We start from the raw sequence: 9,998 nt of genomic DNA, 5'->3' as shown, positions 1-9,998 counted from the left end.
CCACATAAATCTAAAGCCTAACCTATAAGTTTCAGGAAATGTATCTAACCATGTGTCCTGTGCATGCAGCTGAAGAGCAGACATGCCTGCACAGGCTCTGCAGCTTGCAGATGGTCTGGAATGTGAGGCTGCTCCAGGTTTGCAAAGGGAAGCAGGATCCTTTCGCTCTTCCCTTTTCACATATTGTCTGTTTATCTGGTTTTAATATCTTTCCTTAAGTAAAATTTGGAAGTGTATCCCGATCCCAATTTCACAAACATTTAGAGCTTTAGATGGCCTTTAGAAGCCACTGAAGTTGTTTTGTACATTGCATTCATTTGTTCATTCATTCCATTGAGAAGAGAGTGACACTGCTACAGATTCTCACTAAACAGGTTAATTGCTTTTGGAATGACACTGTAAACCAGCTTAATAAAATAACAAAATTTTAAATGAAGCTAGCCAACATCCTGGAAACAAATGTTTTGTAGTCATCATTTTCCTGCCAGGTTATTTTATGCCCAGTAATAAATTTACTTAAATTATTACAGGATCTTCTGTTTTGCAACTAATTCTTTGAGAATCATCTATGATGTAGAAATGCCCTAAAATCTGCAAGTCTAAAATTATGCTGTAGAAAATTGACTAGACAGGGACTGAACAGAACTATCTCTTCATGTTGAGATAGAAACATCCTTACAGACTTTCCTGTGCACTTGTGTGGGTGTGTATGTGCACTCACTTTCTCTCTATAATCTTATTTTTCGCAGGAAAAAATCATGTCAGCAATAGTTTCCAATTACAGCAATTTTGACTAATATTATTTTCTTAGGAATATAAGAAAATATTATTTTCTTAGGAATACTTCCTGTCTTTACCTGTTTACCAAGTCTTAAATGTCCTTTCTTGTATTCAAGATATGAGTGTACAGTAACTGCATCTCTGGCTACTTAACAAGTCATGTATAATGTGTTTCTCTTTTCAACAATTCCCACCACTCAGCTCACAGTTTCATTAATTTTTCAGGTGAAGTTTTGCCGATACGTGGTTAAGGGATTGAAAATACTGAAATACATTAAACTCCATTTCTCTGCTACAAGCTGTCCTTGGAGTAATTTACTTAGTGATGTTAGTGCAACATCAGTCCACACCATTCTGTCAAAAACTGAAGAAAAAGTTCACACTTCTGAAGACAAGAGCTGGTAAATCAGTTTTGGACTAGCTCAGAGAGATTTTCCCAATAGTAAACCTATCACTAATATTAAGAATTTCATGGGTTAAATTTTCTATAAAGGTTATTATGAAAGCATATTGAGCTTCTGTTTCTGGAAAAAAAGGGGGAATAAAACTGGGAAAGCTTTTTTTTTTTTTTTTTTTTTTAAGTTACTAAGGATGAAAACAACAAGAAAAGAATTTTGTAGGGTTTAAATCATGCTAAAGATGCTAAAGTGAGGTATGACAAAACCCAAAGCCATTCTGGCAGTGGTCATTCTGGCAGTGCTCCCACCAAAAACAGGCTGCCCTGATAGCAGGCCAGTTGGCCTGGCCTGGTCTGGAAGCACTTACATGAGATTATATATCACGCCAATTCTAAATAACATTATTATTATTATTATTATTATTATTATTATTATTATTATTATTATTATTATTATTATTAACATTAACATTAACATTAACATTAACATTAACATTAACATTAATTTAACGTAGAAAACAAAAGTTATTTTCTATGAAGTAAAGAATGTCATCAATACTTCTCACATAGTTATAATCACTAGACCGAGTCCTGACATCCATATATGCCTTAATTCAGCTTGAAGGAAACAAAGAAAGAGATTTACCCCCAAAGAGTTGCCTTAAACCTTAAACTACCCTATAATCTTTAACCAAATCTCTCTGGAGCAAACTGAGGTCTTTCTGTTTACTTCATTATGCCCATTATGCCCCTCACAAATGAGGCCCAAAGGACTGTAAAAATTTAAATATATGAGTAGGCCTTTATTTTCGAGCATGCATGCACCTGCTGTGGAAACCCGAGTTACTTCCACTTAAGAAGGCAGCAGCTCTAGGAATACTATCAAATGACACCAAACTTGCAAATCAGTTGTTCATACTTTGCCAGCTACTGCCTGTAGGGAACAGAGAAATACCTGGATGAAATATTCTGGGACCAGGGTTATACATATGGCATAAGGGAAGGGCTGATCTTTCTGATGACAGTGAAGATCCAGCTTTGCCCCCCAAAGTGCAAAAGCCTTGAAGAAATCCTTCCTGGAAAGACTTCTAGCAAAGCTTTTGGTATCTGTAGTGTTTGTGATGGGGAAGAAAAACTCTAAAACATTTAATTTAAAATGTTGTTGAGGTCATTTAACAAAGAAACTCTGACTGGGATAGTCCATATACTGGAAATTACCATGTATATATATAATATAAATATTCTTTTATTTGTTTTTCTTTTAATATAAAAACAAGGGCTGAATGGCAGATGTTGTATGTGTACCCTGGAAACATAATTAGGATCTTCCAGCGAGTTAGGGGAGGTTTTCAATTTCGGTGTGGGCATGGCTTCCCTGAGGCCTTCCTAACACTTCCCTGCCCACCTGGGAAGCTGGCAGCATGGTCCCCAGGTCCTACCATGCTGAGGGGGCAGGCAGGGCTGGTGCACAGATGGGGACTGTAGGATGCTAAAAGGGTGCCATTACCTGCCTACTTGTGCCAGAGCCCCAATTATTGCCGGGCTCTGGGTCTATTGTCAATTAAAGTGGTAGCAACGGCGAGCAGCAGCTGTGACAGATGGCTGGGCTCCAGCCACCTCGTGGCAATGGGACCAGAGCCAACTCAAATCTTTTCTTTCCTCTTAAAAATAAATAAATGAATTGGGGAAAAAAAAAAAAAAGAAAAAAAAAAGTCCCCCAAATCAACACATGGTTGTCAATTATTCACCACATATTAGGGGGTAGTATCATGTCTACAAAGGCATTATTTTTCTCTATGAACCCTTACTTTCAGTTTTTTGAAGTCAGGATTTTGTTTATTTATTACTTACTTCAAACATGTTTTAGCAGGATATTCAACCCAAAAGACAGTTTACATTAAACCTTTGTTCTGAGAGGAACTTACAAGACACTTTGTTCGTAACTGAACCAATTTAACCCAGTTGTTAGCTTTTTAATTACAGAAATCTTTCTTGCAGAACTGTACAGACTCTGGGTTCAGAACAAAGCACACTAAAATAAATCCAAGACTCAACCTGTTGTTTCTGGTGAGTCTACTTCCATTTATTACCTTTAGATTATATTTAATTTATGTAAAGATTAGTCATAGCACCCTTCCCAATCTCAGATAGACAAGACCCAAAGTGGTCTCTGAAGGGCCTTTATTATTCTCGTTTCCACATGATTTGGGGTGTTAGGCATTTCTGTTCTTCTTTAGGTTCACCCTCTCTCAGCCTAAACCATCTTTTGCAGTCTCCAAGGAAATACCTCAAATTCTGGGTACCCAGTATGGAGCAATCAACTTAACTGCATCCAACAGTGACCACATCTTGACAGCATTCTGCACCAAATTACACCTTGAATGGTTCAACCCTTTGACCACAAACCGAAACACTGATAATCTGGTCAGATGTATATTCGTTTTATTGGTACCATGTGGGTTACATCAGTAGCAAAAGTGTAACTCTGAGATTTAATATTAATGTTCTATAAGGAGTTGAGAGGGAATACTGTGGTGTTTTTACCCTGCTTGGCAGATCAACTCCACCATAGCTGCCCTCTCACTCCCCCTCCTCAATGGAAGAAAACATGATGGAAAAGGGCTCAAGGGTTGAGACTGGGAGTTTGCTCACTAATTATCACAAACAAAACAGACTCAGTATAAGGGGGAGTAATATAATTTATTGTCTATCACTGGCAGTCTAGAACATTAAGAACTAAAAGCAAACCAAAACCACCTTCCCCCCATCCACCCTCTTCTATGTCCTCCCCCAAAGCAGTGCAGGAAAACAGGTAATGGGGGCTGCGGTCAGTCCCTGACACTTCATCTCCACTGCTCCTTCACGGTCACTCTCTGCCCCTGCTCCACATAGGGTCCCTCCTACATGATGCCATCCTTCCCGAACTGAGCCTGCAGGGGCTGCCCACAGGCAGCAGCTCTTGAAGAGCTGCTCCCACATGGCTTCGTACCACGGGGTCCATCTGTCAGGAGAAAACTGCTCCAGCATGGGTCTCCCATGGGCGTCAGCTCCCCCAGACCCCCTGCTCCTGCAGGGGCTCTCCATGGGCCACAACCTCCTCCAGGACACATCCACCTGCTCCACCAGGGGCTCCTCTGTGGGCTGCAGCATGGAGATCTGCTCCATGTGAGACCCATGGGCTGCAGGGGGACAGCCTGCTCCACCAGGGGCCTCTCCACAGGCCGCAGGGGAACTTGCGCTGTGTGCCTGCAACACCTTGTGTCCTCCTTCTGCACTGACCTTGGGGGCTGCAGGGCTGCTTCTCTCACTTTTTCCCACTCCTCTCTCCCAGCTGCAGTTATGCATCATTTATCCCCCCCCTCCCCCTTTCTTCAGTCTGCACTCCCAGAGGCCCACCCAGCATCTCTCCCTGGCTCAGCTCTGGCCAGTAGCAGGTCCATTTGGAGCCATCTGGAGCTGGCTCTGATCTGATATGAGGGCAACCTCTCGGCTCTTCTAACAGAGGCCATCCCTGCAGCCTGCCTACTACTAAAACCTTGTCATGTAAACACAATACAAATACACAAAAAGGGATGGTGGGATCCCATTGGAAGAACTTCTATTTCATCAGCAGTGACTTTGAAAACGCGAGTGCAGAATAGTTTAAAAATTCAGTGAACTGAAATTTTTTGATATTAAATAAAAAGTGTTGACTAGTAGTAGGTATAAATCAAAGAATGAAACACATTTAGATTCCTTGTCAACTAAATCAGTGATTCTTTGAGAAAGAAGTATAAGGAAAGCAAAGAAAGAAGTGGATTACTTCCTTGCTATCTTTAAATTACTCTTTCTGTAATATCTTTCTTTCTAGATCCAAGCAGCCCATCCCAGACTGTCTGCTTTGCTATCATCCAAAAGGCAAAACATTTTAAACTATTTGGAACAAAGGAAATCTCTTTCCATAGAAGAGGAAAATTTGGTTAGAGTAAACATAAATAAAGCTAACATGATTGGAGCATTAAAAAAAAAAAAAAGAAAGAAAAAAAAAAAAAGAGTGAGAGAGACAGAGAGCAATCTATCAAAAATAGATGAATACAAAGCAGACTTACCAAATTCTGAAAAGGAGAAGAGGAAAATTTGAAACAGAAGAAACCCCAGCAGCATTATTAATCATCCTTATTTTGATTTGTTTTGTGTTGTTTTGTTTTTATTTCTATTATAATGGTGTCTTGAGGCCACTATCTAGAGTTAAAATTTAAGCTCGAGATATGAACTGTTGTGTATCTGGTTGGTTAATGCCCCCAAGAGAGTAGAAAAATTAAAAGAAAACTTAATCTCTAGTTGTTATAGTATTTATTATTTCGTACAGTCTTGGGACAACACAAACACAAAGTATTTTTACTGTTACAATTAATTTGAGCTTTTTTTTTTAATAAAAAATATTCAAGTTGAATTCAACATAGGAAAGGGGCTTGATGGATTGTTACTGCTTAGTGCTTATTCTACAAAGGTTTTACTGACTTATACAACATTTTCCTTATTCATTAAATACAAATAAAAAAAAAAAAAAAGGAAAGAAAAATATTTTTTTCTTCTGTTATATCAAAACTTTTTCCATTTTTTTAATAGGGAAAGAAAGCACTTTCCCTACTCTTGGTACAGAGGGTTTTATTTGGGGGATGAAAGAACAAGAGGGCATTCTCTCTTCTCAAGTATTGTTAGAATTCAGTTTAGTCTGTCAAAACGGTACCTACATCTTGTGGTCTGAACTTAGTGAGGTATGCAGAGTAGGTGATCCCATCTAGTTTTGATTTTTATTTCTATGGACTGTTCTCCTCAATTTTGCAAACTCTGATCAGCTACTCTTTCTTTCTTGAAAATTTCCAAAAAGTAGCTTGCATCCCATGTAAGCAAAAAGAAAAACAAAAAACAAACAAACAAACAAACAAAAAAAGAGAGAGAAGAAAGTGGGAGAGAACCTGGAGAGAATCTGCTGTTTGGATTTCTCCAAACATGCTGTTTGGAGAATGGACATTCAGAGAATAAAAGAAGCGTCCATGGTCACACAAGCAGCATGGGCATATCAGGAGAAGATATGCAGTTCTTCCAGGTTTCAGTCAGGTATCCTAGTCATGTAATCAGCTTCCATATTTTGAAGGTTAAGCAGGTCAAAATAAGAAGGGAGAAACAAAGTCTTTTAAAGGGAACTGTTTGCATTTCCCTTTAAATAAATAGAGTATTTGCATTAATTTTTATGTTTTGGGGACATATCTCATCAAAAAGGTGAATACAATTATTTAAATAAAAATAGCATGAAAAGGAATTGTTTTAAAATTCAAATCTTATTGAGTAGCTCTGGATGATTTATCTATGTAAGATAAAAATTGATCCAAGGACCCCTCCTTTACATCCAAATAAGCCCTATTTTTGTTTTACAGTAAAATACTGACAGATACTTGGATATATTATTTTGCAAAGTATTGTTGAAATTTGCAATATATTGTAAAATAATTATTTTAATATTTAATATATATATTTGTATTTAATATATATTTTTATATAAAATAATATTGAAAAATAATTATTTTTCACACTTGGGTGGAACCAAACTCCAGAAATGGTGTTTTGGAATAATTTTAAATGAAAAAAAAAAAAAAAAAAGGTACAAAAGTACTGTATTCACTAATTACATCACATCTGCAATTTCAGGCAGAACAGAAGTTGAGATCTATGGAAAGGTTAACATCAGGTTTGAAATTAAAAGTTACCTTCAACTGTTAATCAGGTGAGTAACTTTACTCATAAGAACCGTTTCATTTGTTACCATTCATGTGTATAATCACATATGATTACACTGAGTTTAATTCTGCTAGTCCTTATTTTGGACTGGGTCATATTGCTAATTTTTAAAGGACTGTTCATCCATTTCAGTGCACATTTCTGATTACAATGCAAAAGAACTCTTTCTTTTCTTTATTTTTTTTCTCAATAATTAAATCTTCAAGGAGCAGTTCCTTTCTTTGATGCTAAAGTTTTTGTTTCCACTATCAATAGATAAAGATAATTTAGTAGTTAATTGATACAGATGATATACAAATGCAAGGAAATGCACTATATCATGGAAAAAAAAAAAAGGAAAAAAAAAGATTAAAAAAAAAAAGATAAAGCTGTTCTTGTAGCTCTTTACCAACTTGCAGCCTCTGCAATATCTTGTATATTGTTGACATTCTTTTGCTTGGGCTAACAATAACATGCATACAATACTCCCATCACACCCTTCACTAGCTTAGTCAACCCTATTCATGTGTTACACACCTGTGCATATTTGCAGTCCATTTAACTGTGGCCTGAGAAATATTAGCTTTCAAGGTGGACTCAGTAAAGATGTTTTACCCCCTTTTTGTATTTCACAAGCACTAAAGGATTAGGAAGTCACAGACCCTACAAGTTATATTCTTATATTTGATGGTCTCACAATTTTATATCAGTCTTGCTTCATTAAATAGGTAGGGATGTGTGCATCAACACATGCTTACATGCAGACAGTATCTGCTTTTTCTCTAAGCTGTGTCATATTTTCTAATGAGAAATTTTTTTTTCCTTTTCTTTCTAAATGGTCACACATTTAGACATATAATCTATAGAAGGATTCAGTTCCTTAGAGACAGAAAACTTTCAGTGTTATACATTGCAAGATTGTACCAGAAAACATAGGGAATCTTTTAAGGAAATGATGAAATTATCAATGACAATAATTTAATAGTTTATGCCAACTTTTTATATTTCAAATGTCTGATTAGTGGATGGAGGAGATCTGAAATCTATTGCAGTCTGCAGTTAGGTGCAAAACACCGTTATTCCTGAATGCCTAGAATTGCCTAGTCATGCATAGAAGATATTTTGAGTCTTTTTCATTGACACAATATAATCTCATTGAATTGAGTTTGAGTTTGACCCTTAATCTATCATCTGGCCACCACAGTTCTATCTTCTTATGTAATTAACAGGTTGTTTCTGCTTAAACTGAATGAGGACACCTCAATTCCAATTTATCTGGAAATTTACCCCAACCTAAGCCAAGAAATGTTTCACCATTTTATGTGCATAACATTTATTCTCTACCACAGGATACTTGCTGTTGACAAGCAGAAATGGCTGTCATCATTACTCATGACTAAAATAAAGTTAATGAATGGGTAAATTATTTACTTAGAAAAATCTTTATGTAAGATATCAACATGTAATACAGATACTGTTTATGTGTCATTGACAGAGAATATCAGATTTCAGTGTAAGCTTTGCATCAAATGATGAACTAAAAATGACTCTAGAACAACAACAACAAATATATGCAATTGGTCATATCGTCTTGCAAGTGTTTTCTGAATTCTTTTTCCTTAAGCTCATTTGCAGATGGTTCAAGGATGCATGCTACTGTTACTGAAGATATGCAAAAACCTTAATTCATGTTTTAAAGGCTTGTCCTCATCTGTTCCTGACTTACCCTTTTATTTTAAACCCCTTTAGTACATCTGACTACACTAACAGGGAACAACATGAATAGATTTATTATTGAATGAATAAAAGTAGAAAAATAAAAAGGTCTAAAGCCTGTGCGACAAGCATGGAGAAAAACTGTAAGCAAGAAGCTCCTGAATGATGAAAGTACTTCCCCTCTTTTTCATAGCATTTTGATAACTTTCCAAGAAAACAGTGTAATTCCTGGTTTTTAAGACTTTTAAAACAAATCCTTTATAATTTTAAAATTAGAGTGGACAAAACAATAGAAAATGTGTCATAGAGGTGAATTCCTCACAACCAGGTATTTTGCTAAAACAGAACAAAGTTTTCATACAAAATTCCAACCCAAACCATTCTGTGATTCTGTTATTATGTGATTCTGTGATTCTATTATTCTATGATATTGTTATAACCCAGTCACTGAAAGATTTTGAAGTATTTTTGTTGCCTTAGACTAAGTACAAACAGAAAAGTTGTAACATAGTTAAAGATTTTGTATAATAATAGTGTCTAACTATGTAAGACTGCCATCCTTAGATGCTTTCCTTCACAATCGATGGCGTCACTTGATTATATCCTTATGAAATCAATAAATAATTGCTAGTTACACTAGCTGGTTGTATGTGTGATAACTTTTAGTATTTTTTAATAAAATTGAAGTGCAATTTTAAAGCAATTTTACTGTGATTTTAAAACATATTACTAGTTGTTGTAAAGAAATAAGTAATTGGGAGCTTTTTTCTAACTGTCACATTCTGGAAGGTACCAAAGGATTTTAAACATCTTTAAGACTTGTTGGGTCTGACAATGTAGATGACACATCTGACTTCAAGGAAAATATACAAATAATTGATACAGTAATTGCAATGTGTAAAACTGGAAACCCAAGGCAGGATTTATGGTCACCTTATTTTATGTTTATAATGTGGGAATATACACCAGATGTAGTCATCCAAGGATTATTTTACAGGCAATGTATTTGGGACAGTGTTCAATTTGTTAATTATAGGTGTTTATTTTAGGGTAAGACATACCTCATTTGGGGCTCTGCTGATTGTATTGACTCAGTCTTCATTGATTATTGACTCAATCCCTTGTTTCAGCAGCCTCAGGTGACTAACTCAAGTTTTACTGTCTATGTTATGAGCAACCACATTTAGTGATTATCCCACTAGTACTATCCATAGAACTATGAGTACTAATAGTACCCATAGTTCTGTTTAAGTCATTGGCAAAATTACCACTAAGCCATTGTGGGAAAAGAGATAGGGCAAAAGTGAAGATTTTGAATAACCTCCACAATACAAACAAAACTAACCAT

General features: G+C 36.2%; 1 long non-coding RNA gene across 3 annotated transcripts in view; it reads left to right on the top strand.

Moving 5' to 3' along the window:
• Positions 1-9,998, top strand: part of LOC137854718 (uncharacterized) — a 136,806-nt gene that overhangs the window by 100,439 nt on the left and 26,369 nt on the right. For 2 of the 3 annotated variants that reach the window (XR_011095352.1, XR_011095349.1), the window contains one exon: positions 6,866-6,941. This is a non-coding gene — a long non-coding RNA (uncharacterized lncRNA). Of the gene's footprint in view, positions 1-6,865; positions 6,942-8,558; positions 9,201-9,998 lie in introns of those variants that run through there. The other variant, XR_011095351.1, reaches the window with a different exon arrangement.

Source organism: Anas acuta, chromosome 3, assembly GCF_963932015.1.
Source record: "Anas acuta chromosome 3, bAnaAcu1.1, whole genome shotgun sequence".
Classification (NCBI taxonomy): domain Eukaryota; kingdom Metazoa; phylum Chordata; class Aves; order Anseriformes; family Anatidae; genus Anas; species Anas acuta.
This window is presented reverse-complemented; position numbering and strand designations above follow the sequence as displayed.